General features: G+C 49.8%; 1 long non-coding RNA gene and 1 pseudogene across 3 annotated transcripts; both read right to left on the bottom strand.

Annotated features, from left to right (window-relative positions):
* LOC116438294 overlaps window positions 1-734 on the bottom strand; it is a 13,243-nt pseudogene extending 12,509 nt beyond the window's left edge.
* Window positions 735-3,389: 2,655 nt separating this feature from the next.
* Window positions 3,390-9,768, bottom strand: LOC116438235. Of its 3 annotated transcripts, none has more exons than XR_004237637.1 (6): window positions 9,033-9,768; window positions 8,002-8,189; window positions 6,558-6,678; window positions 5,285-5,913; window positions 4,595-4,701; window positions 3,390-4,269 (listed from the first exon to the last, which is right to left on the bottom strand). It is a non-coding gene; the product is annotated as an uncharacterized LOC116438235 (long non-coding RNA). The 3 variants fall into 3 exon arrangements; XR_004237638.1 differs by having other exon boundaries at window positions 3,390-4,215; window positions 9,033-9,767; XR_004237639.1 differs by lacking the exon at window positions 6,558-6,678.
* Window positions 9,769-10,038: the final 270 nt, after the last annotated feature.

Raw genomic sequence — 10,038 nt, 5'->3', positions numbered from 1 at the left:
GTGTGCTTCTGTGAAGCCAACACACAGAATTACCCCTGTTAAGGTCAAAGCAATGGCATTGTTTAAGAATTAGACAAATTTATCGCACAACATTATTTTGATGACAGAATGTAAATTTATTTTTTGCAGACAGCACAGCAGACGATGGAAATTGCAATCAAATATGTCTGTAGTAGGCAAACTAGAATGCAAGGCTGATGGTTTCATTCTGAGATTTAGATCTGAACTGTGTTTGTGCTGGACAAACAATAGGATATACTATGACAAGGAGAAAGAGGTGAAAATGCTTTGAGAAAGGAGGAGCATGAGCCATCTTAGCATGAAAAGCAGAGGTCTGTGCTTGCTGGGCTCTCACACAGGCCCAGCTTTCTGCCCCATGGCCAGTCTGATTCTAGTTATGAACCCCGTGGAGAGCAATAACTGTCCTGACTTAAGCAGTGGAAAGGGGAATGTGCTTGCTTGGGTAAATTGATGGTTTTCTAGTAAATCTTTGTCTGACCGTGAAAGAATAAGGGAAGAGACAAAAATTTCATAACACCATTTGAAAGAGCTGGGAAAAAGGAACGGTGGAGTTGTTCTCTTCCTCTGGTCTGAAATCAACAATAGTTTTCAAAGTCTGATGCCCAAAAACTGGGCAAGAAAGCAGTACTCCGTAGTATGAGGCCTATAGAGCAGGTATTTGTTTATTGGACACCGGGAGTGAGAGGAGTAACTCCACCACAAACTCACTCCATTCTTCGCACACTACTAGATTTTATACTTTTTTTCCTTAATATGCACATTATACTTTCCTAACCTTCATATTGCAACATGTTTTCCAATCGCGTGATTATGTCAGCCCTTGCAGCACATGCACAGTCTCTGCACGAGGTGGTGGTCAGCCTCCTGGCGGTCGTTTCTGATGAAGGCGCCTAAGTCTTCCTGAACTTTTCACCCCTGCTTCCTGCATATGCTCTCTAAGATTGCCGGCTCAAATAGCCGGTGGTTAGCTTTTGCAGTTAGCCTGTTCTGCTAAATGTGCTGATTTCTAGAAAGGGCTTCATTCACATAGCCTGTTACAAAGGAACTACTTCTTTCTGCATAGCTACAGCTTTTTGCAGAGCTCAAGCATTATCTTGTTGCCTAGGCACCAGTAGCCTGGCTTTGCTAGTGCTGAGCAACCAATCTGACAGAACTTCTATTGCAGGGACATCTGATTTCATTCTACTCTTTGTTTCCTTCCAAAGCCCAGCCATGGCTGAAGGAGGAACCGAGGGAGTTGTCTTGGATCCTACACCCCAAACAGGGCCACTCGTGGACTTGTCCGGATTCTAAATACTGAAAGGTAAAGACACGTTCCACCAATGAAGGGGTGCACAGATCCCACTGATGGTAATGCCTGGTTAAGGAGCAGACCCGTAGAACATTTGGTCAGAAGGGTCATCTAGAGGGCAACTTTGGCTCAGGGCCTGTTGTTGAGGCCTCAGTCCTTCAGTGCTTTGTGGTGCAAATGAATGCCCTGGAGGGCTGGAAAGGAACAAGTCCCTCTTTAGCACACTGCAGACAGGGAACGGGATTAGCCCTGCCAGGCCGGGCTGGGGCCAAGAGCAGAAGGCCGGCACGCTGCCTTTGCCCACAGGCAGCCGTGCAGAGCAAGGAGGCCGCTCCTGCCCAGGGGCTGAGGTGCCCGAAGCTGCCTCCCTGCTGCGCAGCTCTGCGGGGCCCGTGGTGCGCAGCGTCCTGGGCAGCCAGGGCAGCCCGGCTGCCTTGGAGCACCAGGAGCGTCCCAGAGAAGCTGCGGCCCTTTGCTTTGGAACTATTTCTCCCAGTAGTTCTTCTGAGTTCTTCTTTGGACTATTTCTCCGAGTCTTGTCATTAATCCATAGTTTCTGACGCGTTTTCCTTTCTTCTTGCAAAGTTAAGACATCTTTTTGAGAGAAGTGACTGACGTGGCTTCTGCTGCGGGTGGTGCTTTAGTCTGCAGGTCAGGGCAGGTGATTTTAACCAAGGATGGAGTCCAAAGGTAACGTTCCAGTTTCGCCGAGTCAATAAAACCATTTACAATGGGGGTACTGATGCTAAGCAGCTTTCCTCGTTTTTGGAAAGTCGCAACCTTAAAAAACCCCACAGGTTTTCCTACCTGAGGATACCAGCAGTAGTAAGATGCCAATTCTTTGCAGCTCTTTTCTGTATCCTTGGTGCTTTTAAGAGTTCCTCAGTCCCCAGCAGGAAAGAAAGCACGTGTGATAATGGAAGTGATTTGAGAGCTGTGTGTTGTGCCTTGCCACATCAGCGTTCGTGACAAGCTGGACACCCCACTCGTAGGTCTGTCGAGTTGAATTCACCCTAATTGTGTGCAAACAGCAGCCCAGAGACACCGAGAAGAGCAAGGACGGTGCTGGGTGGGTGGGTGTGCACGGACACAGCCGTGGGCTGATTGCTGTGTGGGCAGAAGGCTTTGGACAGCAGTACATCTTCACTCTCCCAAGTTGGAAGAATATTTCAAATCTACATGAAATGAAAATAGTTCTCAAAATTTCTCAAAATGTATCAAATAATACATATTCATTTATCATATATTCAATTTATCTTCTATAGTATGATATACGATGTATTTTAATAGATATAATAAATAGAATATGTCAAATTTGTACTTGATCTTTTCCTAAGCCATAGCCTGTGGGGCTTATAGACCGTCTCCTAGCAGTGCTACAGTTTTGCCTTCTGGTCCTACTTATTATAGCATCGTTTCCCCTGCGAGTTCCTTCAGGGAACTTCACTCCAAGGGCTTCCATCACTTCAGCACTTGTGAGAACTTGTTGCTTCCCAGTTCTCCAGCATCCTTCTGGATTTGGAGCATTTCAGCACTTGGGTCAGTGGCCCTTCCCTCATCCCTGCCCTGCGGCAGTTAGAGTCACCGTTCCCTCGCCCTTGCTCCAGACCCTTTGCCAAAGTGCTGCCAAAGGCAGCGCAGCTGGCTCAGGATCCCTGGTTGCTGCTGCTCTCCAGGATGAGCTTCAGAGGGACACTTGGAGCGCTCCCTAAAGAGCTCCCGGTGGGATGGGGGTGGATTTCTCCTCCTCGGGTGGCTCCTGGCTGCAGTTCTACGCTCAGGGGAGTCCCGTTTTCTCAGCAGGCCTGTGCAGCGAGTCTGTAGCCAACGTGTGGCTCTGCTGCCATGCCAAAGGTGCCGTTCCCTTGCCCAGCCTGGCTGCAGCTGGGGGATGTGCTGGGCACGGCTGGAGACTTTCCCCCAGTCCCTTCCCTCACCACCAAAATCCTCCAACATCACCATACTTACATCTCCTCATTGATTCGAAAAACACAAACTAACGCTTATTTCAGTTTAAAAACTACATTTATTGCAGATTGTTACACTTGCATGGCTGATAAATACACAAAAACCAAAAGAAGGTAAAAAATTACATTTATTACAAATTGCTACAACCACACTATCAATTAATATACAAATATCATTTTAAGTTTAACAAAACTCATTTATTACAGATTGTTACAACTACTCTGATTACAAGTACAAAACACCAATATACCTATCTAAACAACCCTACACCTATACCTAAATAAACATAATTATATAAGCGTACAACTCTATACATACTTAAAAATAGCTGTAAACAATATACAGGCATAAATATAATTATACATTCAACATGATACATACAATACATATATAAAGAGATACGTTTATGAAGATAACCCCCCTGTATACAAATACACAAGTACCAATATACTATTCTAAATAGCTCTATGCCTGTAACTCCATCAATGGATCTACACAGCTATACAACTGTATACATCAAGGTGAACAAAAGTACATATGTATGATTAAACATCCATACGTACATATAGATAAATGTAACTACAGATATAACTGTGCACATACACATACATATGAAAATATCAATATCCCTATCTTTCCCTATCTAAATATCCATATAACTACTTCAGTCTTACTATGCAGCTATACAACTGTATATATAATGAAAATATACCTAAATACAAACAGAAATATAAAAATACACGTAAACCCATACAAATGTAAATATACCTATACAAATATCAATCCACCCATCTAAACGTCCATGTACTTATATAATTACATAAATCTATAAATATATTCAGAGGGATTGCAGGCGCCGATGTTCCCAGGCTCTCCCTCGGTCTCTTCCTCCCGTGCAGAGCAGCTCTCCTGGACGGGGACAGCAGATGGGACACCTGGCAAGCAAAGGGAACACCGAGTCAGGATCGGGACGTTTCCCTTGGCAGCACCTGCGTTTCCATCGGGGAAGAGAAAATCTCAGAGCCCCCCCAGGAGGGTTAGAAAGAAAAAGCAGGCCCAGCGGGCCAGGCTGCGGCGAGCGCAGCCCCGGCGGGACCATCCCGCAGCCCCCAGCAGCGCGGCACAGCCGGCACCGCTGCCGGGCCCTGCCGGCACAGCTGCCTTGCCCAAGGACAGCCCCTGTGCCGCCCGGGGCAGCCGCGCTGAGCGGCCCCAGCACGGGCAGGGCCCGCTCCTGCCCAGCCGGCCAGTGCCCGCGGCCAAAGCCCACGCCACCCTCACGCCCACCCTGCCTCAGCAGCCCTGGGGCCTCACCCAGGGTCTCGGGCGGCAGCAGCAGGTCCCCGTTTGCTGCTCTTGCTGGCGGCCTTCCGCTTCTCCCTGCTGGTTCTCTCCGGCTCTTCTGAAGGTCTTCAGGGCAGCTGTGGCAAAAGTGGAGGCTCTGGAATTGGTTCCACAGCCTGGCAGAGCCACAGGCCCAGACCCCTCTGTGCTCCCTGCTGGCCCCCTCCATCCCCTCAGCCCTGCCATCCCCTCAGCAAACCCCCAGTCCTGCCAGTTCCTGCAAACTCTCAAAGTCCTCTCACCTCCCTCACTCCCTTCAGACCCCTCAAGTCCCCTTAGGCCTGCCACCCCCCCTGCCTCTTCCCTCGTGGGACTTCTACCCCTCAGTCCCACCATTCATTCCCCACTTTTCCCAGTTCCCTCAGCCCCACTGGTCCCCTCAGCTCCCTCTAGAGCCCTCAGTTCCTGCCACTCTGCTCAGTCCTCCCAGCTCCCTCAGTCCTAACACCCCCCTTAGCCTGTGCCACTTCCCCGTCCCCTCAGCCCCCACCATCCCCAGCAGCTCCTCCACACCTCTCTGCTCCACCATTCCCTTCAGCTCTCCCAGTCCCTTCAATCCCCACCATTCCCCTCTGCTCCCCCACCATCGCTTCAGCCCCACCAGCACCTCAACGTCACCGTCCCTTCAGTGTCACCTCTCCCCAGCCCCCTCTGTCTCACCGTCCTCCAGCAGCTCCTCAGGGCACAGGGCCTGCGGCCACCGGCAGCTCCCACCGCTCCAGGGACACCGGGGCTGCAGCTGCTGCTCCGCCCGGCCCGGCCGCCAGCTCGGAGCCAGCACAGGAGGAGGGGACAGAGGGGGCACAGGGGGAAAAACAAGAGGTGAGAGAGGAAGAAGAGCAGGAAAGAGGTTAAAAAGCTGCCTATACCTATACAGATATCAATCTATGTACCTAATGCTCCATATACCCATAACTATATAAATGTATAACTATGCACATATAACTATTTATAAACATAACTACATATATATAAATGCAACTGTACACATTTAAAAATGTAACTACGCAGATCTAGAAATACAACTATGCATACATAAATAAAACAATATACATAAATATATATAGAAATTTACCTCTATACATCTTTAAATTCATCTATCTAGACATATCTATACAACTGTATAAATCTAGAAATATAACTACAGAAATGGATAAATATAACTGTACATATCTATCAATATCACTATAGACAGAGGGATTGCACCTGCCAGATCTTCTCGCAGGCTCTCCCTCTGTCTCTTCCTCCCACTCAGGACAGCCCTCCTGGAGAGGTCAATCAGATGGAATCTGGGAAGCAAAGGGAACACTGAGCCAATATTGGCCCTTGTGCACATCTCCCTTGGGCAGCAATGGTCCTTCTTCTGAGGGACTGTTAAAGATGGCCTCAAAGGCAGACTCTCACTTGGGAGTTTGAAGGCTGCTCTTTAGAGAACAGGGAGCATTCCAAGTTTGCAAAACCTCCAACGGTTTGAAGTCTCCCAATAAAGTCTCAGCACCCGCAGTGCAAATGGCACCAACGAGAGCCTGAAGCTCAGTCAGTCCCAGCTTCTTCCCACACAGAAGCCCAGCCTTGTTCCTCCTCTGTGCTGACAGAGACACATCAGTCCTCACTGAAACGGCTGAAGCTGAAGGGTGCTGTGAGCTGGGTTATGAACCACATCGGGACAGCCGGGTTGGTGACACAACTCCCACAGGGTCAGGGTTATTCACGGCTCTCTGGCCACAGCACAGCACTCGGTGTCAGTGCCTCTGGAAAAGCGTGGAGGGCAGGGCTCGGGGAGGCTGTGCCAGGGCAGGATTTGAACGAAAGGCACCAGGGAGCACCAACCCTGCAGACAGGAACTCAACTCTTCTCATCTCCCTTCCTGCCAGAGGCAGGCTCAGAGCAGCCGCCTCAGAGCTCTCTAAAGCAGTGTGGGCTCTCTCCTTACCAGGCTCCTCGGGCTCCAGGGAACTGTTTCCTCAGTTCATGGTGCCAGGCAAAGCTCCCTCTGCTGCAGCCCTGTTCCCAGCCTCCCCTCCTGAAGACTCAGGGGCAACATTAATATTCCCCTTGAAAGAAAACCAGAAAGAAAGAAACCCAAAGATCACTCACTGTTTTCTTGGAATTACTTCAGGGGTACAAAACTTCAGAGCCTGCCACATTTTCTTCTCTTGAAGAAGAAAATGCTTTTGAAAACTGCTGTGTGAGAGTTTACAGAAGACAGAACTTCATCACACTTGGCAATGAGATATTGGGCATCCCAAAAAATCCCACACTCCACCTTGACTCTGTCCTTCCTGGCTAATATATCTGCAGCAGGCAGTGGGTCTGCATATTAAACAAAACAGAGAAATTCTTTGGCAAAGTTGTATAATAATACGCAAAAAGGCCAGTGCCACCACAGGAACTGAACACTCCAGGCAAGGCTGGGAAGAGGCAAGGGTTAAGAGGAAGGAGATTCCTAAGTCAAAGAGGGAATCCGGCAAACACAAGGACTCATGGTCCCTGACTGAACTGCTCTTCCACACAGAAGCAGCCCCTGGGCTTCAAGGAGTCCTTAACCCTTTCATGTCCAGCATCATCACTGTCCTGCTCACCAATCACACAAGTCATGGGGCCTCAAAACCAACACTTCTGCCCCCTAAAAGCTCCACTGCTCACACACTTTCATCCCTTGTTCCTAACAAAGAAGTCTGGGCCCCAAAGGCCTTCAACAGTGGAGAAGATTAATAGCCAGAGATCTGCCAGGATGAACCACACTTCTCATAGAGATATGATGGAACTCCATTTATTCCATTGTCAGACCCATAGTTATACCCTAATTCTCCAAGCACGCATAAGCAAGCTCCATACTATTGGATTACAGCTACTGTTGACGTGGCCTTTAATAGCAAGTGATTGGTTACAGTTTAATATGCACACGACTAACTAACATAAGTCTTTCTCTTTCTATGGTCAGCATCCCACTCCGCCACATCCTGTCGGGTTGCCACATCGGCATTGCTCCTCTCTTTTTTCTCTAGTCAAGGACAGTTCACTAATACAGCTTGGATTGTGCATGTACATTCACTCAGCAATTTCTCTACAAAGATTGACTTCTCAAACACAGTCCAAAAGCTGCCAAAGCTTCCACTTCATCACCACAAAGGCCCCTGCACCAGGGATTCTTCCCAGCAAAAGGAGCACCCAAACCGGGCCACCACAGGCTCACACCTCTCATCCTCACTAAGGGGGGAGACTTTCCATTCCCTCTTCTTTTGGAATCTTGCTTGACCAAGCAAATCCTTCCTTGTCCATTCAAAGCTTAATCCAAGAAGCCTTTGCTTCTCAGCCATGCAACAACATTCACAGCTCTCAGCCCAGCCCCGTTCATTCCCACCCAATGGAGTTACCTGAGCACAGGGACACCTTTCAGGCAGGGATGGTGACAGCATCTCCTCCAGTGTCTCAAGAACAAGGTCAAGATCAAGGGGTGGCAATTCCTCCTGCCCAGGACTATTCCAAGCCCAGCTGGAGGCCGTCCATGCTGCCCAACCAGCACTGCCACGTGGAGCACTGGGGGCTGAACTGCCCGGTGTGGCTGCAGGAATCCAAACACATTGGTCAGGCTCCAGAATGTGGCTTTGGGACACAGAGCTCTATTGCTGCCTTGCAGCAAACATCACAGGAAGCACACAGCAAACCCAATTCCAGAAATGTATTCCAACTTCCCAGGGGATTAGAAGACTGATTTCTTCCTCGCAAACAGTGTTTCTTCTAATTAATGATAGGTAGGTATATTAAAGGATGGATTGTAAAACTGATCTACACACAAAGACTTTGTAATCTCAGCCTTTTCTATCTCCCCAGCAGCTTTTGGATGTGGCTGCTTCTGAGTTTCTCATCCCAACAGACCACAGAAAGTGGATGCACCCAGGAAGAGCCCAGATCTGCAGACACACATGCTAAAATTCAACTGTGATTGTATTGTAAAAAGCAACCTTGTGGGTGAGGCCGTATTCTGCAGCTGCAGCGTTTCTAGGGACACACAGAGCTCCTTGAAATTTAATAGCCTTCTTTGCAGGAGAGACAATCTGCAACCTCTGCAATATCCTGTCAGCATCCTAGTTGGGCTTCATTCCAAGGAAGATGGGGGTGCACTTGACACTGACCACTTGTGGACCAATGTTTTTTGCCTCTCCCTTTCATCCCTACAGAGAGGCTGCCTGGAAAACGGCCAGAACACCCTCCAAATCTGGAGGAAGGACAGCAAAAGCAGACAGAGATTGGTTTTGTTATCAAGGTCCTGCTTCCCAGTTCACTTGACAATTCCTGTCTGATTCACACTCGAGATGTACACATGACAGAGCACTGCAGGAAAATACTTCAAATGGTCACTTTTCATGATCTTCCTGAAAAGCAAGGGTACAAACTCTCTCCCTACCTGATGGGCTGTAGGCTGGGTGTGCTGCTCTGAAGATGTGCAGCTGCTGCTCTCTGGAAGTGCCACAAAAAGGCTTTGATGGTCTACAGGAACCAGCGGAATGATGAGCTCAGGCTGGCGTAGAAATCTGTGTGTGTCCTCTGAAGAATCCTCAAGAAGTCTGGAGGTGGCAAACATTTTCCTGGGAGTTGCTGGGAAAGCCTCACGCTCTTGAGAACCTGGACTTGCGCTGGAAGGGCCTAGAGGCAGCTCTGAATCCTCAGGTGAGGCAGCACCAAGGTTCTGGCTCAAGGGAGCTGTGGAGCAGAGAGGAAAGAAGAAAGGAAGCAAAGGGAAGGCTGAGTCACTATTGGTCCTTGGGTATGTTTCCCTTGGCAGCAACTGCACTTCTGTCAGGCAAGAGAAAAGCTCAAATCCTCACAAGCAGGGTGAGAAAGAAGAAATCCCCACATGTACTGGGGCTTTACAACAACCAATTCCTTGTCTACTTAGCTCTCCCCTACTCATTCGACAGTCTGGAAAAGTGTCCCATTGCAATTCCTTGGCAGGAGGCAACTGCCAGAAACCCAACTGCCGGGTCTTCTCCCTCTGCACCAAAGGGACAGGAGGCTCCCTCCAGCTGGGCCAGACAAAGACTGAGCCCTCGGCACTCCGATGCACCCACGGAGAGCTCCCCAAGCATCCCCAGGGCCGGGCAAGGAGCAGAGCCAGCCACAGCTCGGGGCTGGGCCAGCTGCAGGCCCAGTGGGCCAGGCTGTGGTGAGCGCAGCCCCGACGGGACCGTCCCGCAGCCCCCGGCAGCGCGGCACAGCCGGCACCGCTGCCGGGCCCTGCCGGCACAGCTGCCTTGCCCAAGGACAGCCCCTGTGCCGCCCGGGGCAGCCGCGCTGAGCGGCCCCAGCACGGGCAGGGCCCGCGGCCAAAGCCCACGCCACCGTTTGTTCCTGCAGCTCCCACCCTGTTTTTTGCTTGGCCACCGGTGGTTCCTGCCTGCTCTCTTTCTCTT

This window comes from Corvus moneduloides, chromosome Z (assembly GCF_009650955.1).
Source record: "Corvus moneduloides isolate bCorMon1 chromosome Z, bCorMon1.pri, whole genome shotgun sequence".
NCBI classification, from domain to species: Eukaryota; Metazoa; Chordata; class Aves; order Passeriformes; family Corvidae; genus Corvus; species Corvus moneduloides.
Note: the sequence above shows the minus strand (reverse complement) of the source record. Positions and strands in the feature narration are given on the sequence as shown.